The 25,920-nt window shown below is 38.9% G+C and overlaps 1 protein-coding gene across 8 annotated transcripts in view; it reads left to right on the top strand.

Moving 5' to 3' along the window:
• The first annotated feature begins 711 nt into the window (after positions 1–711).
• AGTPBP1 (ATP/GTP binding carboxypeptidase 1) overlaps positions 712–25,920 on the top strand; it is a 220,094-nt gene continuing 194,885 nt past the window's right edge. For 4 of the 8 annotated variants that reach the window (XR_010407822.1, XM_045882326.3, XM_064579824.1 and 1 more), the window contains exon 1: positions 713–915. The gene's annotated coding sequence lies outside the window, so the exon portion shown is untranslated. The other 4 variants (XR_010407823.1, XR_010407824.1, XM_045882324.3 and 1 more) reach the window with 3 other exon arrangements.

The following is a 25,920-nucleotide window of genomic DNA, read 5'->3' as shown; positions in this document are numbered from 1 at the left end:
TTTTTTTTCTCCGCAGCTCTAGGCATCTAATTTATTGAGGTTTGGCCATAAGGTGCAATTTCCTTGTTCTGGAAGCCCAGCTGTGGTAACTGCTTGTCTTCCAGTTTCTTCTTATGGACTCTTCTGAGGTCAGGAAAAGGCTGAGTTTTACCGCGGTCCCCAGGGACTGCTGCGACCCTGGTGCCACGTGGAGGAATTAGGAACCGCTCCTCCAGTGCAGCTAACAGCCTCCTAAGCGGGGCGGGGGGGGGGGGGGCGGGTAATTGATGGTAGTGGGGGTGGGCGCCGGCTTAGTTCCGGGAAAAGGAGGGAGGCTCTAATTGGGACCGTACAGGAAGGTGAATCGCAGAGAGTGGGGAGCCGCCCGCGAACCGGCTCCGTTCGGTTGGAGGCCCGCTGCAGGCACAGAGCCCGCGGCGCGTGCAATTCTCCTCCCCCGGCCTCGGCCGCGCCTTCCCCGCCCCACAGCACCTAACGCCGGCGCGCGCACCCCGCCCTCCTTCCTGCGTACGCTCTCTCGACTTGCCCACGCGCGCTCCCCGAGTCCCATCCTCGCTCAGGCTCGGGCGTGCCCCGCCCTCCGCCCAGCGCGTGCCCACACGGCCCGCGCGCACGCGCGCTCCGCCCTCCCTGCTGCCTGGCGCGCGCTAGCCCGCTGGCCCCGGGCGTGCTGTGGGCGGGGCGCCGCGCTGACGTTGCCCGGGATGCGGGCAGGTTCCGCCGCCGCCGCCGCCGCCGCCTCCGCCGCCGCCTCTGCCGCCTTCGCCTCGCCTGCCACCGGGGTTTGTATGAAAACACCGGGCGGCGGGCGGCGAGGAGTCCGCCGTTCTTCCAGAGAGCAGCCTCTGGTGCTGCCGACGCCAAGCCGGGTGCTGCGGCTCTGCCCAGTCCCTGCCAGCGCCCCGTCCAGAGCCGGTGAGCGCCCCGCCGCCGTCCGGGCCAGCCGGCCCTCCGCTGCGGCTTTCCCGCCCGCCCGCTGCCTCTCCGCTCTCCCCCGGCCGCGGCTTCCCGGTGGCGGGAGAAGCGGGAAGGAGCGACCCTGGGCCCTCCGCGGTCTGCGTCCTGGGACCCCGCCGCCCCTCACCTGACAGGTTGTGTAACGCGTGTCTCTCGGGGGGAGTGGACCGGAGCTGGAGGGAAACCCCTGATGGTTTTGGGGCTTTGGCTGGTTTCTGGAAAACGCTCCACCTTGCCCCCACCCGCGGCCACTCTGTGGCCCCCGCCTCAATCCCCGGCAGAGGGTCCTCGACGCAGTTTTCGGGCAGAGGCGGCCCCTGTGCCCTGCCCTTTCTCTGGGGCTGGGAGCGCCGGTCACCGCGGTGCAGCGCGGAGCAGAGCCGAGGGGCGGCGGGCCGGGGGAGGGCGCGCGCCCCGCCTCCCCACCCATCCCGGCACCCACCCCCTGGGTGTGCCTGGCTTTGCGGTGGGGTTGGTGTGGTGTGATAGCGGCGGTGGCTAGATTTGCTTCTTTTCAGGGGGTGGTTTGGCCTGAAGTGTGTTCTCTGTTTACAACTTGTCGCCTTTTGGATTTGATTTGAACCTGAATCAGATCTCCCTAGATGACAGTGCAGAGTTTCCTTAGAGCCTTCCTTCCTGAGTTGCGGGCTCTTAATTAGTATTCAAGGACTCCTGCAACCCCAGCGCCAAGGCACGCTTATCTCTACGGTTGTTGTTTCCCGCTTGTACCCGTTAAGCCTCTGACTAGTACCAGTGCAGTTTTGAATCGGTTAGTTTCCTGGGCATTTACCCATTATAGAATGGAGCTTTTTATACATCTTAGCATAATCGATGTGAATGTTGATAATTTAAAGGCCATTTCTTGTTTTAATACAGCTTGCCATTTCTTCTTTTAATATAGCTTGCTCAGTTCAGTGCTTGAAGGTCTAGCGCTGCTGATGACCTAATGCATTGTAACACTTAGCGGATTTTTTGTGTGTGTGTGTGTGTGGCAATGTTAATTCCTTGTAGGTGTTTTGTTTTTCTTCAGGTGTTGAAAATTGTAGCAGTGTTTAATTATAATGCATGACAATTTGCAGTGAGAAAGGACACGAACAGTCTTCTTGATCACTCATTTTCACTTTTATGTCTGTGTTGTAATCTTTATGTAAATCGAGTTATCACTTTCTTTAGTAACCTCTGAGTTCTTCTTATAAATTGTCTTTTTTTCCTGAGAAAACTAGAAAGTTATTTTCGTAATAGTGTGGTGGAATGTTTTCAGTTCAGTAGACTAAAAAAGTAGTAGTTTATTTAAGGCACTTTAAATGGTACCTATTTCAAAACGTGCCAAATACTAATCAAAACCAAACAAAACCCTGGGAGATCTATAAATATTTCCTATAATTGCTGTCATTAGTTCTGAAATTGCTGTGAGATAGCCATGTCTTATCTACTTATTTTCTTGTTGTAATATGACTTCTTTAGTTTCCCATTACACCTCGCTTGAGTTAGGTTCTACAATGAAGTTAAAGATTCACTTTTAATGACCTCAAAACTCTGCCTTGAATTAATTGCTTCCACACTTACTTAGAACTGCAGTCTCACTTCGAACTCTGAAATGAAGGGGATAGATTTAGAGTTCCTCTTGTTATTAGCCAACACTGCAAAATATTTAAGTGTTTTAATGTAATTTAAGCTTTTGTAGAAGCAATTTTTATAAAGCTTTTCGTGTTGACTTGAATTGAGGCATTATTATTCTCTATGGAACAGTTTAGCTAGACTCCTATATAATAATGGTTTTTTATCCGCAACAGTAGAGGGAAAAGAGATCTAAGACTTTTGAAATTACCTAATTTGTATTAGATTCTACATTTTGGAGTTTTCAATAAATCTTCACAGTATTCACCTTCCAAAATGTACTCCTGCTTAAGGTCGCTCAGTACTTGGAAGTTGAATAGTGTTTGAGTAGTAATGGATGAAACTGTCAGAGGGCTTTCTCCAAGTTGGGAGCCTCCCTTAGGCCGTGGGTCTTGATGTGAATGACAGAAGTTGTTTAGAGTGGACATGGGACTTTAAATTTTATATTTTATTCTTGGTTACTGTGCCTCTGTACTATAATGTAGTGGCTAGGGAGTTGGGCTTCATAGCCAGTCAGGCTGGGTTCTAATCCTGGCTTTGCTTGAGGAAAGTTATTTATCCTCTTTGTGCTTCAGTTTTCTCAATTCCAAAAATGGGGGTAATAACGGTTATACCCTTAAGATCTTGAATATTAAATGAGTTAATACACATAAAGTTCTTAGTCCACAGTGCCTGGCATGTAAATATTACTGCTACTGCTTTTCCTCACTTTTCCAAGGGATCTAGTAAGCTGAAGAAGGACTTTAGCCTGATGGAGCATTATTACTGTAGAATAATTCCACTGTGACCCATTTGCTCCTTTGGGGCTAAATGAGAGCTTAGTCTCACTATCCTGCCTTGGAAGCATGTAATTTAGTTTTAAATAGAACAGCTAGACCCTGAGCTGGGTGCCCTGTGATGCTGCTGGAGAGGTGCTGAAGTATCCTTGTTTGTCCCTTCTGACAGAACCTTGGATTGTCTCCCTCGTGGTGGTGGTGACCACTATTTTAATCACCTGTTTTTGAGTTTGTGATTGCGTGTTTCTTTGACTGTCATGTCCTGCTATCAAAAATATCTATCAAACTATTAATAGGTATATATGAGTTTATCTGATCAAGATATTGTATGATGTTTCCAGGACATACAAAATCACTTTCATCTATGCATTCTTTTGTTTTCTTCTTTATTGGTGTTAGTGAGTGAGGTTAGTTTTGATTTGACATTGTATTCCTTTTCAGCTTTCATGTAATTTTTCTCAGAAAGTTTTTTTAAATTAATGATTTTATGTACTTACTGTTCTTCATTTGCAGGGATCTGATATTAATACTCAGTTCTTTAAATCTGTTGTTTTCAAACTTTTGGTTTTAGGATCCTTTTAAATTCTTAAGAATTATTGAGCACCCCAAAGAGCTTTTGTGGATTATGTCTGTAGTTACTGTATTATAAATTAAAAAGATATATATAAATTTTATTAATTCCCTGAAATATGACAGTAATATGTTAATATAAGCTTTTTTATTGAAAAATAAGTATTTTTCAAAACGAATAAGGCAATGAGAAGAGTGGTTTTGGTTTACATTTTTCTCTAATGTCTGGTTTAATAGAAACATCTGGATTCTTCTATCTACTCCTGCATTTAGTCAGTCTGTTGGCAATATGTTTTTTGGTTTGAAGTATATAGAAGGAGAAATCCAGCCTTACATAGCTAATGGCTGGAAAAGGGAGGGAGGCATTTTAATAGTCTTTTCAGATAGTAATGGATTTTCTTGTTTGGTATTACATCACAGCTCAACATGTGTTAGTTTTTTAGTTATTTGCAATGTGGAATCTGAGATCATATCAATGGACTTTTTTCATAATGTTCTATTAAAATCCCTTGGTCTGAACTTTGAATGGATCTTACATAACTATGCCTGAATTTGTAACATCATGCCATGGTCCTTTTTAAGTATTGGTTCAGTTATGCAGATCTTCCAAATGTTGACACATTTCGTATGTTACTAAAAAATCACACTTGTTCATATCACCACTTATCCTGTCAGAAACAAATTATTGGGAAGCTGTCCAGGTCATGACCTGATTGATGGTGGATATGAGTTTTCCAGAAATCTGATTTTTGCTTGAAAGCTCAAATTTTATCATTGGCAAGAAATATGACTGCCAGTTGTTTCCTAGAAGTGACAAGCAGATTTTGTTCATCTCTGAGAGAACCTCTGCCAAAATATGTAAGTCTGAATAACCGTAGTCATTCTTTCAAGTAAAAAAAATTTTTTTTTTTTTTTTAAGATTTTATTTATTTATTTGACAGAGATAGCAAGAGCAGGAACACAAGCAGGGCGAGTGGCAGAGGGAGAAGCAGGCTTCCCACTGAGCAGGGAGCCCGATGTGGGGCTTGATCCCAAGACCCTGGGATCATGGCCCTAGCCAAAGGCAGATGCCTAATGACTGAGCCACCCAGGCGCCCCAAAAATGGTGTTTCATGAAAAAAAGAGGCTAGTGTAAGCCCTCAGTTCAGTCATACAAGTACTTTACCTTGAGACAGCCGTCAGCTATTATAATTCAGTATGTGGCCAGAAATTCTTCATGTGTACTTAATATTGTCACATAGTATATTTAAAAAGATGTATATTCAAGGGCTGAGATTTAATAAAATAATCTTTACTATTTTTTTGAAAGATTTTATTTATTTGAGAGAGAGAGCAAGCGAGCAAGCGAGCGAGAGAGAGCACACAAGTGGGGGAGGGGTAGAAGGAGAGGGAGAAGCAGACTCCCCGCCAAGCAGGGAGCCTGATGTGGGGCCCTATCCCAGGATCCCTGGGATCATGACCTGAGTCGAAGGCAGATGCTTAACTGAGCCACCCAGATGCCCCTTGAAGGACATTCTTAAGTGAAAAAAGGTTGTTGTTTTTCTTTTTTTTCTTAATAGCCACTGGTACTTCATGGTGAAAAATATAATGACTAATAGTGCAGTTTGGTGCCAGTACCATAAGTTGTTCCAAGATGCCAGAAATATTACACATCTTTGCTTTTTGTACTATTAGTATAAATGTTAATACAGTTAAAAGGGTTAATGATATTTTAGTGTTATTATGAAAATAGTTTTGACCTTGTGGACCCCCTAAAAAGGGGTCAGGACCCGAGGGGACCGTGGAACACATTTTGAAGACTTCTGGTATAAATCAGCTGATTCCTACCAAACTTTGATAAGGAAGGGAAGTGGTAGTGACAATCACTAGTCTGTTTTTGCTTCAGATTTTTGGGCTCCAGTAAAGGCCTTCTTGAATTTTTTTTTTTTAAATCCCAATAAAGGTTATTCACAGAAAGTTGAGGTTTCTTAAGGGTTTTAGTCAGGTGCTGATACAGGGGAACTATAGTGTTAGTAATCTGAAATTACACTATCTAAAACCAAAAAAATTTGGGAGTACATATCTACACAAATGTTCAAATCTAATATTGGGGGGTTTACATATTAGACAAATAGTGAACGCATAATGTGAAAAGCTCAACTGATACTGAGCTCTTAAGCTAAAATAAGCATTTTAGCTTCCCTTCTTAATTTCTATTCATTTCTTATCTGTTCATGCTGAGGATGAACCATCCTAAGGAGAGGTACCCAGCACTTGCATTCCTTGCCTTACATGTTACCTTAGGGGGAAAATGATTTAAGATTATGAAGATTATAAGGATATAGGTAACATGGGGAATAAAAGTAATAAGGTTTATGAAGGATTTATGATAGAATAATGGTAATAAAAATGTGAACACTGCCTGCATATGAGTTTAATGAATTGAAAAGGATACTACTTTTGACAATAATTTTCCAGATTTATTAATTTATTGTAGGCACAGTTTCTAGTTGCATGTAGGTAGAAGTGATGATGGATAAATGCAAGACAGCAAACCTCCGTGATGAGCTTCTCTCCTAATTACAAAGTAAGAGAATTTGACTCCCAAGTGATCTTTGAGGCTTCCTACAACTCTGGAGTTCTGGGTTTTTTTCTTTGCCTATAGAGAATGTCTTTTTCATTTGTTAATTCCATCTCATCAATCTTAATTTGTGTTTTCATTTGAAACTTACTTTTCCCAATTCTTTTTTTTTTTTTTTTTAAGGTTTTATTTATTTGACAGAGAGAAAGACAGCCAGAGAGGGAACACAAGCAGGGGGAATGGGAGAGGGAGAAGCAGGCTTCCCGCGGAGCAGGGAGCCTGATGCGGGGCTCGATCCCAGGACCCTGGGATCATGACCTGAGCCGAAGGCAGATGCTTAATGACTGAGCCACCCAGGCGCCCCACTTTTCCCAATTCTTAACATATTGATTTATATTCATATTTTTGGTTCATATTTTGATTTTAAAAAATTTACTTTTAAAATTATGGCTATATATATAATATAAAAATTGCCATTTAAACCTTTTTTTTTTAAAGATTTTATGTATTTATTTGACAGAGAGCAAGAGAGAGCACGAGCAGGGGGAGCGGCAGGTAGAGGGAGAGGGAGAAGCAGGCTCCCCGCTGAGCAAGGAGCCCGAAGCGGGGCTCGATCCAAGGACCCTGAGATCATGACCTGAGCCGAGGGCAGACGCTCAACAGACTGAGCCACCCAGGCGCCCCTCATTTAAACCATTTTTAAGTATGTAGTTTATTGGCATTAAGTACATTCACATTGTTGTGCAACCATCACACCATCCATCTTCAGATTTTTTTGGCTTGCAAAACTGAAACCTTGTACCCATTAAACAATGACTCCTCATTTCCTTCTTCCTGTAGCCCCTGGCAACCACCATTTTACTTTCTCTCTCTATGAATTTGACTGCTTTAAGTACCTTTTATGAGTAGAATCATATAGTATTTGCCCTTTTGTGACTGGCTGTTTCATTTAGCATTGTCATCAAGACTCATCAGAATTTCCTTCTTTTAGGGCTGAATAATGTTCCATTGTTTGTATATACCACATCATCTGTCAGTGGACCCTTGGGTTGCTTCATCAACCTTTGATTGTGAATAATGCTGCTATGTACATGGTGTACAAATACTTCTTCGAGACCCTGCTTTCAGGTCTTTTGGGTACATATTCAGAAGTGGAATTGCTGGGTCATATGGTAATTCTATTTTTAAGTTCTTGAGTCACAACCCTACTGTTTCCATAGCAGCTGCACCATTTTACATTCACACCAACAGGGTATGAGGGTTCCAATTTCTTCACATCCTTGTAAACACTTGTTTTCTGTGTGATTGGTCTTTTTTTGGGCGGAGTGGTGGTGGTGGTGGTGGTGTGTGGAGTCATTCTAATGGGTGTGAGGTGGTAGGTATCACATTGTGGGTTTGATTTGCATTTATGCTGCTGAATTTTGTTTGCTGCTATTTTGTTGAGGAGTTGTACATCAGTGTTCATAAAGGATTATTGATCTGTAGTTTTCTTGTAATGTCTTTGTTTACCTTTGGTATCAGGGCAGTGCTGGCCTCATAGAATTAGTTAGGGAGTATTCAGTTTTTTGGAAGAATTTGAGAAGGATTGATGTTCTTTAAATGTTTTGTACAGTTCACTAGTGAAACAATCAGATCTGGGGCTTTTCTTTTTTGGGAAGTTTTTGATTACTCATCCAATCTCCTTAATAGTTATGAATCTATTCAGATTTTCTGTTTCTTTTTGTTTAATTTTGGTAAGTTTTGTGTTTCTAGGAATTTGTCAATTTCATTTAGGTTACTCAATTTGTTGGTGCACAATTTTTCATACTATTCACTTAAAATCCTTTTTATTTCTGTAGAATCAGTAGTAATGTCTTCACTTGCTTTCCTGATTTTAATAACTTGAGTCTTCTGTATTTTCTTAAGTTTAATAAAGGTTTGTTAATTTCATTGATCTTTTTAAAGAACCAATTTTTTTAGTTTGATGATTTCTCTATTTTTCTATTCTCTATTTTATTTATCTCTGCTGTAATTATTTTTTCTTTCTGCTAGCTTTGTGTTCTCCTTTTTCTAGTTCCTTAATTTGTAAAGTTAGGTTGTTGATTTGAGATCTTTATTTATTTATTTATTAAATTTATTTGAGATAGAGCGAGAGAGAGCAAGAGAGAGAGGGAGAGAGAATATGAGTGGGGGAGGGGCAGAGGGAGAGGGAGAAGCAGGCTCCCCTCCCTGAGCAGGGAGCTTGATGTGGGGCTCCATCCCAGGACCCTGGGATCATGACCTGAGCCAAAGGCTCAGGCTTAACTGACTGAGCCAGCCAGGCGCACGCCCCACCCCTCCTTTTTTAAATTTATTTTTTTAATGTGCTTATAGCTGTAAATTTCCCTCCTAGCACTGCTTTTCTGTATCCCATAAATTTTGGTATGTTTTGTTTTCATTTATCTCATTTCCCTTGATCTTTTCTTTGACCTATTGGTTGTTAAGGAGTGTGTTGTTTAATTTCCACAAATTTGTGAATTTTCCAGTTTTCCTTTTCTTATTTATTTATAACTTCATCCTGTTGTGGTTGGAGAAGATACTTTGTATAATATCTATCTTTTAAAATCTGTTGAGACTTAATTTGTGGCCTAAAAGATGGTCTGTCCTGGAGAATGTCCCATGTGCATTTGAGAAGAACATAAATATTCTGTTATTAGGTAGTGTTTTATATGTGTCTGTTATCTCTGGTTGGTTTATAGTGTCGTTCAGGTCCTCTATTTCCGTATTTATCTTATGTCTGGTTGTTCTATCCATTACTGACAGCGGGTATTGAAGTTTCCAACAATTACTGTAGAACTGTTTTATCCCTTTAGTTCTGTCAATTTTTGCTTGTTGTATTTTGATGGTCTGTTATTAGGTATGTGAATGTTTATAAGTGTTTATCTTCTTGCTCTCTTGAACCTTTTATTAATAATTAGTGTCCTCCTTTGTCTCTTATAATCTTTTTCAACTTAAAGTCAGTTTTGTCTGATGTTAGTGTAGCCACCCCATATCGTTTTTGGTTACTATTTGCATGGAATATCTTTTTCTGTCTTTTTACTTTCAACCTATTTGTGCCTTTATATTTAAATGAGTCTCTTGTAGAGAGAATATTGTTGGATTATGTTTTTTAAATCCATCCTGCCATTCTCTGCCTTTTCACTGGAAGTTTTAATACATTCACATTAAAGTAATTACTGGTAAGGAGTAACTTCTGTCATTTTGCTATTTGTTTTTTATATGCCTTATGACTTTCTGAGTCCCTTGTATCTTGTATATTTTGATTTTTGTTGGAGCTGAATTTGGCTGTGATACTTTCCTTAAAAAACAAACAAAACAAACCTTTTTAGTGGGTCAGTCATAGGTTAGAGGCAAGGAAAATGTGTGTTTCAAGGCAAGAATTTTAATTTGAAATATCATCTATATAGACTTAGGAATTTTGGCATTTGTTTAAATCTAAAAATAGTTGGAATATGAGTTGAGGGAAGTGTTATATTAAATAAATTATTATTATTTAGTTAGATTGAAGTGTGGTGTGATTCTGCTTACCCAGCAGTAAAACCTTATTATTTGTAGTATAATTAAAACATCACATAGCAAATTAGACCTTCTATAAGTGCTGAAAGATCTTTGTGGGGCAGTGTGTGAACTATCCAAACTTGTGTTTTTAATGAGGATCCTGACGAAGAAAGGAAAAGGTATAACTTTTATAGGTTTATTCTTACCCACAGTTTTTTGGTAAAATTAATGACAATAATGTAGGTGAAATAAATTTGCCTGTTTGCAGATTGGGCTAAAACATTCATAAAGTACAGTTGACCTGTAAACAACATGGATTTGAACTGTGTGAGTCTACTTATCTGCAGGTTTTTTTTTTATTAATACAGTACTGTAAACATATTTTCTGTTCCTTATGATTTTATTAATATTTTCTTTTCTTTAGCTTACTGTATTATAAGGATCCTGTATATAATACATATAATGCAAAATATGTGTTACTTTGACGATACAGTATATAATACGTATAACACACAAAAATATGTGTTAATTGTTTACAGTATCGTTAAGATTTCTGGTCAGTAGTAGGCTATTAATAGTTAAATTTTGGGGGAGTCAAAAATTTTATGTGGATTTTTGAGTGCATGGGGGTCTGTGTTTGCCCCAATCTCGTGTTGTGTAAGAGTCAGCTATAATCATTGAATGGCATATGAATAAGGTAACTGGATGAAAATGTATACCTTAATAATAGTAATTTAGAGTAGGTTAATGTTTATGGATGTATAGATTAGTATATGCAGAGTATGTCCAACATAAGTATTTCTCTCTTAATCTAAATGGAAATAATCTTTATATGCCTTTTGCTGTTATGGAATGTTATTCCTCTTTCTTAGACAACAGATATTATTTACCTCCTTCCCTTAAAGTTTCTCACTTTTCCTTCAGTAATGTTGCCAAAGATATGGTCATATTCTTTGGGATTTTTTTTTTTCCAATAATCAGGATTTACAGTTTTCCATCACATTGACACAACTGGTGTGGGGGAATAGTAGCTTCTTCACGTTCTTAAGAAGTGATTTCTTCTTTTCAGATCATGAAACAATTAGAGAAAACTGACAAAAGATGATGCTTTTTCAATGTACTTGTTTCCCACTTCCCCACAGTAGAACTGACTACCCAGATCTGTAACTGTAGTCTTCCCTTAGTTGTCCACATCCACTCCAACAAGAATGTCTAATTTTTAACAGCAAAGGTAATCATTGTTGACTAGAGCAGAGCAATGTTTTCCCAAAGTTTTTAAATAGTGGAAGCTTTTTGCCTAATGATATCTTGTAGGGAGGCCCAGTTGTGAACAGATGAAAGTACAATAATGAAGTTGTTCTGGTTTATTGGGAATAGGACCAAGTTGTTTAAACAAGGCAGGTCAGAAGGGAATTATATTTCCTCAGATTGTATTTAAAAGATTTAGGTTGGACTTTAGAGTGAATAGTATATGTTTCTTTGCATTTTTTCTAATTTTTTTTAGCAGTTTGATTTGAAATAAATTAAAAACCATGTATATTTGAAGTATTTATATATTTAGAATATAGAACCTTAATTTTAAGGTGTGTGTGTCACAGTTTCATGGCTTGTGTGTGGAATGAAAATTAGGACAACTTATATTTATGACATTTAATGCCTTGTGTGTGTATGCATACTTACTTGGCTGATGATCTTGATTTTAGGCTTAAGCCTGTGAGAGCAGAGCTCTTCAGTTTTGATTCCCTGGGCTCTGGAACTAGCTCTAGTTGAGAGGAAAAGATCAGAAGAATCTAAAAAAATTCAGAAAATCCAACATTTTTACTTTCCTTGAGCTAGGGTATATTATATAAAATTGCTTGGTTTTCCTTGTATGTGGGCTAGGTTGAGCAAGTTGATCTTGCTTGTATGATTTTCTGCTAAGGTCAAATTCCCACTTATATCTAGTTCAAGCCATCTTTATATTAAAAAAGTCAACTCATACAAACATTTTCCCCCACTTAAGGAAATGTATACTGTGGATTTTTATGTACAGCCAGCAGGGTTTGTTTTTGTTTTTGTTTTGTTTTGTTTTTTAATCTCTGCAGGATGAATAACTTAGAATACATTTCTTAAAGACCCAGGTGGGTCTGTAGTTTTGCTTTTGTGTAAAAGGATGTTATATTTTATCATGGAAATCAGGCGCTGAACTACAGAGGATGTAAGCCCCTGACCCTGATTTAAGGATGGGTTGAGTTAGAAGGTTCTGGTAGATACTAAGGTTTTTTTTGTTTTTTGTTTTTTTTAACAGCTTTATTGAGATATAACTCACATACTGTACAATTTTCACTTTACAATATGCAATTTAGTGTCCTTTAGTATATTCATAGAGTTGTGCAACTGATGTAGTTTTTGGAATGTTGGTGTTGGTGGGGTCTGGAGCTGACGTCCAAGAAAGAATTCTTGAGATGTTTCTTTGGTGCAAAATGGTGGTTTCATTAAAGCACGGGGACAGGACCCATGGGCAGAATGAGCAGCAGCCTGCTGCAGCTGAGGCTCCCTGATGCTGGGGGTGGGGGTGGGGTTGGGAGGAGGAACTGATTATATACCTTGGGGTTGGGGGACATAAAGATGAGGGAAGTTGCAGAAGGACTTTCATATGCTAAAGAAGACTCACAGGATCCTGGAGGAATGTTATAATCTGCCTTTCCCAAGTATTAGTCAATGGGCTGCAGGTAATAAGGACATTTAATTTTATCTACATTTTCTTCTGCCTTTGTTTCCCACATCACAATTATAACCACAGTGAATTTTAGAACATTTTTATTGCCCCCAAAAGAAACTCCACATCCTTTTAGTGTGTCCCACCTCCTCCAACCCATTGTCTTCTAGTCCTAGGTAACCATTAATCTACTTTCTGTCTGTATAGATTTACCTATTCTGGATATTTCATATAAATGGGATCATATAATGTTGTGGTGTTTCATGATTGGCTTCTTTTACTTAGCATAATATTTTCAAAGTTCGTTCATGTAGCACATATCAGTACTTTGTTTCTTTTTATCTCTGAATAATACTCCATTGTATGGCTATACCACATTTTCTTTATCCATTCATTGGTTGGTGGATGTTTGGGTTATTCCCACTTTTTGGTTATGAATAATGCTGCTATGAACATTTATGTACAGATTTTTGTGTGGACGTAAGTTTTCATTTCTTTGGGTATATACTTAGAAATGGAATAGCTGAGTCACATGGTCACTTTATGTTTAACCTTTTGAGGAACTGCTAGATAGTTTTCAAAGCAGCTGTACCATTTTACATTCTCATCAGCAATGTATGAGGATTCTAGTTTTTCACATCCTTGCTAACGCTTGTTATTGTCTGTATTTTATTATAGTCATTCTAGTGGGTGTGAAGTGGTATCTCATTGCAGACTAAGTTTTTAAGTAGTGGTTAAGCATAACAGCAGTGATAATACTCTAAGATGAAGTTAATATTACAATTAAAGTATTTAATAGGCTGACATAGGACTATAATCATCAGAAGCCATTCTTAACCCTGGCTATGCATAATTAGTATCACTTACTAATTAAAAAAAATGTCATAGATTTATCTAATCTTTGAAGGTATTGTATGATTTTTTCCCACAAATTTCTTTATTGAAAAAGAATTGAAGTCTGAGTTGCAGAGAACAGAATTCACTCTAGATACCTTAAGTAGAGAGGGCTTATTTACTTTAGTGTACTAAATAGTTTAAAGAATTATTGGGATGTATCGGTCTGGGTCCAATCAGGAAATAGAAACCACACGGTAATTTAACAGGGAAAAATTATGTAAAAATGGTTTGGCTATAACAGGGATTAGAGAATTGCTTTATCAGCAAGAAGTAAAGATAGCTCTAAAGAATAGCGGAATAGTTGATATGAAGACCACTTACTACCCCAAGGGCTGAGATAGAGTGGGCCCCTCCCCCCACCGAAGACTTGTTGGAAAGGGCAAAGTCAAGATTGGAAGGGGCAGGTTAAGGCAAGTAGGTGTGGTGTGACACTAGTGGAATTTCCTGCGTGTTCGCCCACTAGGGTACCAGGGAAAGCTGTTCACAGGGAGAGGTCTCACCAGAGGCACTCTGCTACAGAACAGCTTAGGCTCCTGTTGGAGAAGTTGCATGTCCTGCAGGAACCTGGTGCTGTAGAAGCCATCCTTGTTGCAGGAATAGGGCCCAGAGAAGCCTTGCCTGCTGCAGCCAAGTGAATACCCTGGAGCCAGGAAGCAAAATCCTTTTCCTCTGCAATTTCTTTCCAGTGCCCTCTTGACAAAGCTTTATTTCTTGCCAGCTGGCAAAGAAATTAGTATTTTAAGGGTGCAAATCCATTTTCACAGAGCAGGCAAAAAGGTTGAATTTGGAGATGAGGGCAATAAATCAATATCTGGCACAGGTTTTAAGTGGTTTACAGAATTGTTTAGAGATTTAAAGAGAGAGATTCTAGGTTGAGCTCTAAGCAACAACTCCCAAATACCCTACGTAAAACTGAGAAACCAAGGGAGATACTGCCTCTTTTATGATTAAGAGATTTCCTTTCTGTGAAATTGCTTCTAGATCTTCATTGCTAGAACCACACTGATGTTTTAAATTAGGAAACTGTTGCCTCCACAACTGGGGATGCTTACAGCGCTCGGCATCTGGCCCAGCTTCTTTCAAAATGTCTACTGTTAACGAAATTCTCTGCAAGCTCAGCTTGGAGGGTGATCGCTCCACACCCCCAAGAGCATATGGGTTGGTCAAAGTGTACACCAATTTTGATGCTGAGTGTGATGTTCTGAACATTGAAATAGCCATCAAGACCAAAGGTGTGGATGAAGTCACTATTGCCAACATTTTGACCAACTGCAGCAATGAACAGAGACAGGAATTACAACTGAGAATATGTACAGTTACAGGTCAGGCCATGCTAGCCCTGAGTACCAAGTCGGTGACCAGGGTGCCCATATGTAGTTCAAGAAATATGCTTTTTGTTTCTTTGTGATATGTGAAGACTTCTAAAGTGCAGGGTCCAGAGCAGAGGCCCCTCTTGCCCAGGTCTAAGGGACTGCCCCTATATTGTTTCCTGTCCTTGGCTACAAACAGAATTATGATAAACATTGTCATTTTTTTCCCCTTAAGGACCTATGAAGAGTATCTCTGAGATACATACTCAGGAGTCAAATTGTTGGGATATAAAGTATTTTTAATTTCACTGAATATTGATTGCTCTCTACAACAGCTATACTAGTTTATACTCCCTTCTGAAATAATAAAGATTTTCTCTGTTATTTCCTGCAAATATGTCATTTTCAAAACCAAAATGATACCCATTTTAGTTTGAACTTCTCATTTGTCTAGTTTGGTACTGATCTATTGGCTGAATCTCTTAGGCAAGATTGTCTAACCGGTAACCACTCACTTATACCAGCATCTGAGTCTTATTTCTGCATCCTTCATTGAGTTAATATATTTGTTTATCTAGAGCACAGACTTTAGCAAACTATTAAGAACTATTCCAGGCATTGGGGGACCCAAAGACAAATGAGGCTTAATCCCTTACACTCAAGGACCTTGGAGTCTGGAAGATGTAATAAGAAAACTACTCTAAGACCTTGTAGAAGTCAAGATTTACTGTCATTTTCACTTGTTCTTTTACAAATTAATTAATCCTATCAAAATAAAGAAAGTTAGGTTAATCTGAAAATACATATCTCAAACTCTCACTTCTAATCATGTGTTTACTTGATAAGAGCACATAAATGATACTTTGCATAATCCTTTCCTGAATCCTTGTGACATGCTGGAGAGCATCAAAAGGGAGGTCAAAGGAGACCTGGAAAATGCTTTCCTGAACCTGGTCCAGTACATTCAGAACAAGCCCTTAAATTTTGCTGACCAACTGTATGACTCCAAGAAGGGCAAAGGGACTTGTGATAAAGTCCTGATTAAATCTTAAAAAAAATTTTTTACAGTAATCTCTGCACCCAACATGGGACTCAAACTAATGACCCTAAAATCAAGAGTCACATGCTCTACTGACTGAGCCAGCCAGGTGCCCCTATAAAGTCCTGATTAGAGCCATGGTATCTCTCACAGTGAAGTGGACATGTTGAAAATTAGGTCCGAGTTCAAGAGAAAGTATGGCAAGTTCTTGTACTACTGCATCCAGCAAGACACCAAAGGCAACTACCTGCAAGTGCTGCTGTACTTGTGGGGATGACTGAGGCCCATGATGGCATAAGCGTCCAGCAGTGGTGGTGCTTTGTTTCTAGCTAACAGTTCCAGAAAATAGCTTGTGACCAACAGTCTTTGAGGATGACGTTAGCATTGCCCCCTCCTCCTCTTTATTTCAGTTGCGTAAGCATGGCCTGCCTGTCATGTCTAGTCTCTCCTATTAGCCAAGGAAATGAACATTCCAAGGAGTTGGAAGTGAAATCTGTAATGTGAATCAGTTTGCCTCTTGTGTACCATGTCATAAACAGGTGAATAACTGAATTTTTACTTTATAAAAAAAATAGTAAGATCAGGAAACTGTGGTGGTCAGGAGGCTATGGTGATCAGGAATGTCCTGCTATACTTACTAGCTTAGAACCACAGTGGACCAGGACCTGTTGTGGTCTGCACCAGCCCTGCCTACTCATCTTTCTCTTTCTTTGTACCCTGAAGGGTCCATGAAATAATTTTCAGGTCTCAGGGAATTTCTCCATAAAAATTAGAACATCTACAGCTGGGATATTAGTGTGAAGAGAAAGTTGAGAGATAATTGTTTTTTGATCACCTATTCAGTTCATTGGTGAAGGAGGGATCTTCTGTCTTAAATAGTATGAGATGGCTACTACCTGACATTGACCAGATGATATTAACAACAGTTTATTAGTCATATATTCACAATTGGGGAGTGGAGGATACGGCATGTCTCATGGGGCTTGCACTTGGGAAGAGAGTGAACCAGTCACAGAGGCCATGGCAGGCAGGCTTTTTAATAACAAAAGGGTGAAGTAACAAGGACTACTACCCTCACGGGAGGATGTGATTCCTTTGAATAATTCTCAGGGCTGACAGCTTGAGGACTGAGTGGATGGAGTGTAGCTGGTTCAGCTGATGGTGGAACTAGCTGGGTGAAGTCTTTCGTGCTAGATGGGAGTACATATGGCAAGACATTAGGCCTTTGGGGCCCTGTGAGGCTCAAAGCTGGTGGGGCAGCATTTGAAATTTTAGGTCTATGTAATAGTACTCCAGTGATGATTGTTAATGCTCTTTTGAAAGAGAATATTTTCCTGTGCATGTGAATCTCTATCCCCCTCCCCCCGCATAAAGGATATAAGCTCTAATGTGAGTTAGTAATGCAGGTAGGAAAAACAGGTTTTCCATTTCTTAAATTTCCCACTTTATATAAGTAGGCCTAGGAGTCTTACCACAGATTTTTACTACACAAGATATTAATAAATTATGGCTTGTCGTATATGATGTATACAAGAGTAGTTTTATTTTTCTTTATTTAAAGCACACACAAAAAAACTTTAGTGAACCTTACATGAAAAGTAAATAGGTAGTTAAACTTACCTTACCATTCTGGAAACTATTGTTTTTCCTTTTCATGATTTTTAAAAACCTCATATGGTGAAGATAATAAATTTCTATTAAATAACTGACTTCAGCTAAAATGGGATTCAGTTTTTTTTTTAAAGATGGGCTTGGGGTGCCTGGGTGGCTCAGTTGGTTAAGCGTCTGCCTTCGGCTCAGGTCTTGATCCTAGGGTTCTGGGGTTGAGCCCCATGTTGGGCTCCTTGCTCAGCCCTCTGAGAAGCCCTCCTGCTTCTCCCTCTCTCTCTGCCTCTCCCTCCTGCTCATGCTCTCTCTCTTTCTCTCCCTCAAATAAATAAATAAAATCTTAAAAAAAATAAAGATAGGCTCGATGGACTTAATTTAAATAAATAATGTAAGCTAATTTTTTATAATTTTCTATTGTGGTAAAACAAAATTTGCCATTTTAACCATTTTTAAGCTTTTGATTCAGTGGCATTAATTTTAATTACATTCACAAAGTTGTGCAGCCATAACCACTATTTCCAAAATTTTTTGTCACTGTAAACAGAAACTGTAATTATTAACAGACTGTGATTATTTCCTCTTGCCTCTAGCCCTTGGTAAACTTCTAATCTACTTTATATCTCTATGAATTTGCCTATTCTAGATATTTCATATAGGTGGAAGCATATATTCTTTTGTTTCTGGCTTATTTCACTTAACATAATGTTTTCAAGGTTCCTATTATAGTGTATATGGAACTTTGTTCCTTTTTATGGCCGAATAGTATTCCATTGTATTTGTATATCACATTTTGTCTGTTCATCTGTTAGTGGACACTTGAATTGCTTTTGCCTTTGGCTATTGTGAATAATGCTTCTATGAACATTAATGTACAATTATCTGTTCAAGTCCCTGTTTTCAATTCTTTTGGGTGTATACTTATTTACCATTTTTAAAATTATAGACATCCTAGTTGGTATGAACTAATACTGTGATTTTGATTTGCATTTCTGTAATGACTAGTGATGTTGGGCATCTTTTCATGTGCTTATAGGTCATTTGAATATTTTCTTTGGAGAAGTGTCCTTTGCTCATTTAAAAAAATATATTTTTAATTAATCACACCCAACATGGGGCTTGAGCTCAGAACCCCGAGTTGCATGCTCCACCGAGCCAGCCAGGTGACCCTCAAGTCCTTTGTTCATTTTTAAATTGAGTTATCTTTTGGTTGTTGAATTGTCGGAGTTCTTTATATATTTGGCTATTAAACTCTTATCAGATATATAATTTGCAAATATTTTCACAGAATGGAAGTTCTGTGTTTTTCACTTTCTTGTTAATGTCCTTTGATGCATAAAATTTTTAATTTTGAAGTCCACTTGGTCTTTTTTTCTTTTGTTGCTTGTGCTTTTGTCGCTGTCACTGAGAATCTCTTGCCAAATCCAAGGTCATGCAGATTTATCTCCATGTTTTTTATTGACCCATTTTCAGTTAATTTTTATAGTATGGTTTGAGTACCAGCTTCATTCTGTTACATGTGTCCAATTGTCCCAGCAATAGAATGGACTACAGGCATACTTCATTTTATTGTGCTTCACTTTATTACGTTTTGCAGATACTGTGTTTTTTATAAATTGAAGGTCTGTGGCGATGCTGCATCTAGCAAAACTATCAGTACTGTTTTTCCAACAGCATTTGCTCACTTTGTGTGTTTTGGTAATTCTCACATTATTTCAGACTTTTTAATTATTTGTTATGGTGATCTGCGATCATTGATTATGACTTGATGAAAGCTTAGAGGATGGTAGCACTTTTTTAACAATAAAGTACTTTTTAATTAAGGTATGCACATTGTTTTTTTAGACGTTGTGCTATTACACACTTAATAGACTATCAGTATAGTGTAGGCATAATTTTTATATGCACTGAAAGTGAAAAAAAGTGAAAAAAGTGAAAAAAATCGTTTCACTTGCCTTACGATGATAATTGCTTCATGACAGTGGTCTGTAACTGAACTTGCAATATCTCTGAGGCAGTCTCATATTCTTTCTTCACTAAGTGGACTTGGTACCCTTGCCAAAAATCAGTTGGCCATAGATGTGTGCATTTATTTCTAGACTTTAATGTATATTCTGTTGGCCTGCTTTTCTCTTTTTGCCAGTACCACTTTAAATTGATTCTAATTAATGTTATTTACAATGTGAACATTGACAGTGTCAAATACCAAAGTTACTAAAAACCATAGGTCAAAATAATATTAATAAAAATTGAGCCTAAGACATAATTTATACCAGAGTTTGGGAAAAACTCAAACTTTTTTTTTTTTTTTTTAACTAACTTGAATGAGGTTCAAATATAGGTCCAGAAGTTATAAGTGATTATATGTGTTGATTTTTTTATGAAAAGGCTTTATACAATAAAATTGTTATTTTTTAAAACTAAAAGAATGAAGTTTATCTCCCATATGAAACTTGTTTTTGTTTTCTTTTGAATGTTTTCTATGTTGAACTTGAAATAACCATTCACAGATTTCATTTTCAACTGACAAGATGATTTCTTCCTTGCTCTTGATACTTCTTAAAAAATATTTTTTACATGAGAAGTCGAAAACCTGTAGCCATATGTTCATTACTTTCCTATGATTTCCAGACAGTACTCTTTCATAGAAATCCAGAAATTTTTTAGGGACAGATCAGTAAATCTCATCTTGAGTGTGTAATCAGACCACAGCACATAAAATTCTTCTTCCTCAAAGTCAAGTTCTCAGCCTTAGCAGAATATTCAGAGAAAGGGTCCCTCATTCCTTCTTATATTTGTTTGAAAATAAGAAAATCCTGTTTAATTTTGCTTTTTAATTTTATTCCTCTAGGTCAGCTAGACTTGAGATCTGTAGATACCCCTTTTCACTATCAAATCCAAGCAGCAATGGGAGCAATTTTATGATTTTCTTTGTCACATGATTTTTTTTCCCAAGAATCTTGTCACTTGAAGTAAAAATATTTTCTCTAAGGTATGTAGAGAGCTGTTCACTTGTTTCATGTGATAACAAGTGTTTGCTAAGTTGGCTAGTTTCAGTAGCCATACTTTGTCCTCCAAGCACTTAGCCTACTGTGTGAAAATACTCTGCACTTTACCTTTCAGCTCAGACAGCCTATTGAGAACTCTTCATCCACTAAGCCACTGGACTTCTGCATATAGTGGGAGATTTATATGCTCTTTGTTCAGGTTGTAACATAGTTCTTTAAACACTTTTGAGTGAACAATTTTTGTTTAATGAAGTTAATCCTTTTTTGTAGTTTCAAATAGAACTTTTTTCATTTCATCTCCCAGAGCTTTTGACAGTAGCACCTCTTTATGAAGAAAACACTGTGTTGTGAAGTCAGCTTTTCTTTCTTTTTTTTTTTTTTTAAACAAGAGTGACAGATCTTCACATGGAGCCAGCTATTGATGGGACTTTGTCAGTACAGATGTCAACAGTGTTCTTCAAGACACACTTTTGTTTCTAGAAAGGAGGACAAAACATTAAATATCCTGTCCTTCGTTGGCTTTGGGCAGTACTCTAGCAAAAAAAGTTTTGATTTCACCATTTTCAAATCTTACAATATTCATAAATACATAGTATGTATGGAATATAATCTTAATATAGTTGGCAACCTCTGTTATCAGTCTAGTTAGAGAAACTTATTTTTCTCTTTATTATGTGCGTATTTAAAATTACATGACATATCAGTATGTTACTGTTAGTTACTGTTAGTGTACTGTAGAACTTTAAAAATTTCTCTTCAGGCATCTCATATAAGCATTTTATTTTATTTTATTTTTTAAAAGATTTTATTTATTTATTTGGCAGAGAGAGAGAAAGAGGGATCATAAGTAGGCAGAGCGGCAGGCAGAGGGAGAAGGAAAAGCAGGCTCGGAGCCCGTCATGGGGCTGGATCCCAGGACCCTGGGATCAAGACCTTGGACAAAGGCAGACACTTAACTGACTGAGCCACCCAGGCACTCCTGGTACAAACATTTTACTAAGCATAATTTTACTTCTGGCCTCATTAGGGTCTTAGTAATTGGGTGGCTTTCCCTTTTCTGGTCAGTAAGTTCTGCTACTATATAACTTGTTACCTCAGCCTTTTCATTGTATGTAATTTTTTTTTTTTTTAACAAAAGGTTTATCATGTTTGTTTTGAGATTCCAGTAGTATCTTTAACTTGTCAGACAACTTACAGTTGCATGCTTTCTGAATATTGCTGGAGCCATGCTGCACTTGAAAAGTGGTTTTCCACAGCCCACATAAAATGGAGTATGACAACTAGAATTACCAGCCCATGTATCAGCCCATTGATAAGTATTTTTTTTTTCAAGATTTTATTTATTTGAGAGAGCACGAGCGGTGGGGTGGGGCTGGGAGAGGGAGAAGCAGACTCCCCGCTGAGCAGGGAGTCCCATGCAGGGGTCGATCCCAGGACACTGAGATCATGACCTGAGCCGAAGGCAGACGCTTAACTGACTGAGCCACCCAGGTGCCTCTGATAAGTAGTTTTCACTGTAAAGATGGGGTTTTGTTTGTGTGTCTCTTGTGCTCGTTTAGTGAAATGATTCACAAGATACAATTCTTCATTACTAATCTTACCAGATTAGGGGAGGTAACTTGAAAGGGAGAAGCTGGTGTTCCTTAGCCTACCATCGTCCCCCTGTGCCATGCAGCCTCCAACTATGAAGGCAAACTCTAACCAAATGACCTGGTCCTACTGTGCACTGTCACATATGGCTGGTTTGGGTTTTTTTTTAAGCTTTTATTTATTTGAGAGAGAGAGAGAGACAGAGCGAGTGAGCAGGAGTGGGAGGAGGGGCAGAGAGAGATGGAGAAGCAGATTCCCTGCTGAGCAGGGAGCCTGACGTGGGGCTCGATCCCAGGACCTTGGGATCATGACCTGAGCCGAAGGCAGATGCTTAACCAACTGAGACACCCAGACACCCCCTATATGGCGGATTTCTAATACAATCATTAGTTACTGTGAATGCCGCCATTGCTTGGTGCACAAAAGTAAAAAAGAAAAGAAAATTTTTTACCCCAGTGGTTACCTCTCAAAGAATTCTAGCAACAGCTTATGAGAAACCCTGGACTAGCCTCTGGGACCTCTGCATGCATTGCTGTCCAAGAACCGAACATGTATGTGTCTGTGTTTGCCTGTGGAATCAGGCATCCTTTCAGTCTTCTAAGTCTCTCCCAAATGCTGAGATCGAAATTGGTGGATTTAAGTCACAGCTGGAACTCTAGCTGTAGGGGAGTCTGGGAAGAGCTTTTTTTTTTTTTTCCTTAAAGCTTTCAAGTTCTTATAGTAGAGGAAGGCACACTAGATGGAAATTGGGATAGATATTGTATGCCCGTATACCATATATTCCATGTTGTTAGATTTTTTAAAATGAAGACTTTTTTGCACATTTGTGTAGTAAAATTTTCTCAAAGCAAGTCTTTAAAACTTTGGTTTGTTCATTTAAAATTTTTTTTTTAGTGCCTGCCATGCGCTGCCTCTGTCGTAAGTACTTGGGAGGCATTTAGTAAGCAAAGCAGAGTTCTTCCTTCATGGAACTTTTCTTCTAGCAGGGAGATAGAGATAATAAGCAAAGCACAGAGTTAAATAAATTGTCTAGTTTACAAGGTGTTTAAAACGAGTGAAATATTGGCCAGTGAGATACTAGAAACCATATGATTTCTTATTTGTATATATCAGGAACTTTGAGTTGCTACCACTTTTTCCTCAAAACTTTGAGGAAATGAAGGAAACCATTGTGGTTGCTTTTGTCATTATCAGTGGCGATAAGCTGGTAAGGGTCTGGGATGAATTTGATTACAGGATTGATACATGTGGTGTAATGGGGCATCCATGAGCATTCAAAAGTTTATAGAACTAGTGATTGTTCCCTTAAATGTTTTGACACAGGTTCATATGTAATCAGTTATTGAATAGCACAGTTTTCAATGTGTTCAGTTATTTTTGAATCATCCTGTATTAGAAGGTGGTAAGTGCTCTGGAAAAAGACAGTAGATTCAAGCAAGCAGCAGTGGGTATGCTGGAGTCTGGAGGTAGTTTACAGCATTAAATAGGATGGTTGGAGTAGGCTTTATTGAAAAGGTGATATTCAAGCAAAGGAAGTTTGGAAGTTGGTCAGTCATTAGGATATCTGGCAGAATGTTTCAGGTGGAGGAAACAGCTTGGGCTAGGTAAGAATTGGAGGAAAGCAAGGTGGCTCAGCCTTGTAATGTAATAATCTTGCATATTTACCAGTATTTGACTACAGTGTCTAGAGCAGCATGAGTGAGGAGAGTTGTAGGTAGGAGATGAGGTCAGGGAAGGAAGGGCTGAGGGTATTCTAGGGCCCTTAATGCCACTGAAATGGACAGCATCTCAGGACTTTGAGCAGACCAGTAACAAGATTTACCTAAGGGTTTTTTTTTTTTTTTTTTTCCCCCTCTTTCTTTTCCCCAAGGGTTTAAAAGGATCAGTCAGGATGTTCTGTTGAGAATAGAGTATAGAGGCCCAAAGGTAGAAGGGAGACTAATTAGGATGGTTGGCTTGCCATGGTAGTAGTTATGGTGAAGTGTGATCAGATTCTGGGTATATTTTGAAAGTAGAATTATCAGGACTTGCTGATGGATTGGATGTGGGATGTAAGACAGTCAAGGAGGAAGTTAAGGTTTTGGACTAAGAATGGGAGAGAGAATTGTCTTTAACTGCAGTTGGAAAAGCTGAGGTGAGAGCACACTTAGTAGGGAGGAGCAGGTCAGGGGATCAGTATTGGATATGTTGAGTTTGTGATACTATTAGAGATCTACGTGGAGATGTCAAGTAGTCATGAGACTGGATGAGGTCACCAAGGAAGAGACTGGAGTTAGAAAAGGACGAGAAAGAACTGAGCTTAGGGCATCCAGTGAAGGAAACTTAGAGAGTATGGCCAAATGAGGAGAGTATTTCCAAGAAAAGGGAGTGAAAAGTTCTATCAAATGCTGCTGATGAGACAAGATGAGGACTGAGAATTGACAGTTGGATTCAGGGAAATGGAGGTCACTGGGACTGACAAATGGGGTGCAGAGAACCTGATTGGAGTGTGTTTAGGAGAGAAGTGGAAGAGAGGACTTGTTGACAGTGTGTGCAAACAACTCTTTGCTTTTGGGAGGGAGGAGAAATGGGACAGTCTCTGGATTGAGGAAGTGGGAGCGAAGAGAGCTTATTTTTTTCCTTCAAGACACAGAAATAACAACATGATTTTATGGTGATGAAAATGACCCAATAGAGGGGAATGAGAAGATTATACCTAAACTTCATGGTCAGTTTTTATAGTTATGCCCTTGTATAATACAGTCTCAATTTCTTTGCCTCTTTCTTGCTTTGTCACACTTGGTTGGCAAAGCCACAAACTTGGTGAAATGCAGCACTTCTGCTTCTAGGTGCCTGTTCTTTCAATTCCATGATACTGTAACAAACACAGACTTTCAAAGTAGAAAGTTTTTGTGTTCTCTGGAGGCACTCTGACCTTAGGCTATAAAAAGTGAGCATAAGGGACAATACTGGCTTAGCTCTAGGATGATGGGGTTGAGAGCTGGCCTTCTTCCTGGGGGACTCTTTAGTCCCAGAAAGCAGAATTCTTTGAGGTTATCAGTTTCTTTAATGATTATTTGTCCGGAATTCTAGGACTGGCTGTTGAACATTTCCTACAATGGTGAAGTATGGGATATTGAGGAGGTAGGAAGTTGCTTGGAATTACAGACTTTTCGTTAGCTCTTGAACAGTCTCCTCCTCTGTTGTGCTTGGCACCTCCAAGTCCTTGGGTTCCAAGTTTCCTGAATTCTTCTAGTACCTACCCCACGCCCCCTTAGTTTTCCTTTTTGTCACTGTGGGCTTAAACATAACTTAATTTCTATTTATTGGTTTGCTGTTTACTTTAGTCCTGGGAGGGAGAGGACAGGAATGCCTGTGTTCAACTGTTATTTTATTGTGAATTGGAAATTTGAATCATTTCTTAACTGTTGAAATAGAATTGGTTGTGATGTAAGTGCCCAGCATTAACCTTTCCAACTCTATCAGCTCTAATAAGATTCACAGTAAACTTTTCATAAGATGTGTTATTAATGCACTTTTAGAGAATGTCCTACCACTCAACAAGTAGAAGTAACTTAATTAACCTGCGTTTATGGCAGCAGTAGTGCTTTTGAAATCACAGGGTTTTTTTTCCCCCTCCTTTGGATTTTTGATTCTTAATTAATTTGGAAATGGGAAAAAGTTACTTTGACTTTGTAATATATTTTTTTTAAAGTCAGTTAAAAGAAAGAATAGTCAGTAGTTTCAAATTTCTTGCCAACCTGAAAAACACTCCATGTAATTTTTGTACATAATCCT

Source organism: Mirounga angustirostris, unplaced genomic scaffold (assembly GCF_029215605.1).
Source record: "Mirounga angustirostris isolate CCGP_5_RB_7025 unplaced genomic scaffold, mMirAng1.0.hap1 SCAF_15, whole genome shotgun sequence".
Taxonomy (NCBI): Eukaryota; Metazoa; Chordata; class Mammalia; order Carnivora; family Phocidae; genus Mirounga; species Mirounga angustirostris.
The sequence above is the reverse complement of the archived record's forward strand: the minus strand, read 5'-3'. Positions and strand labels throughout refer to the sequence as shown.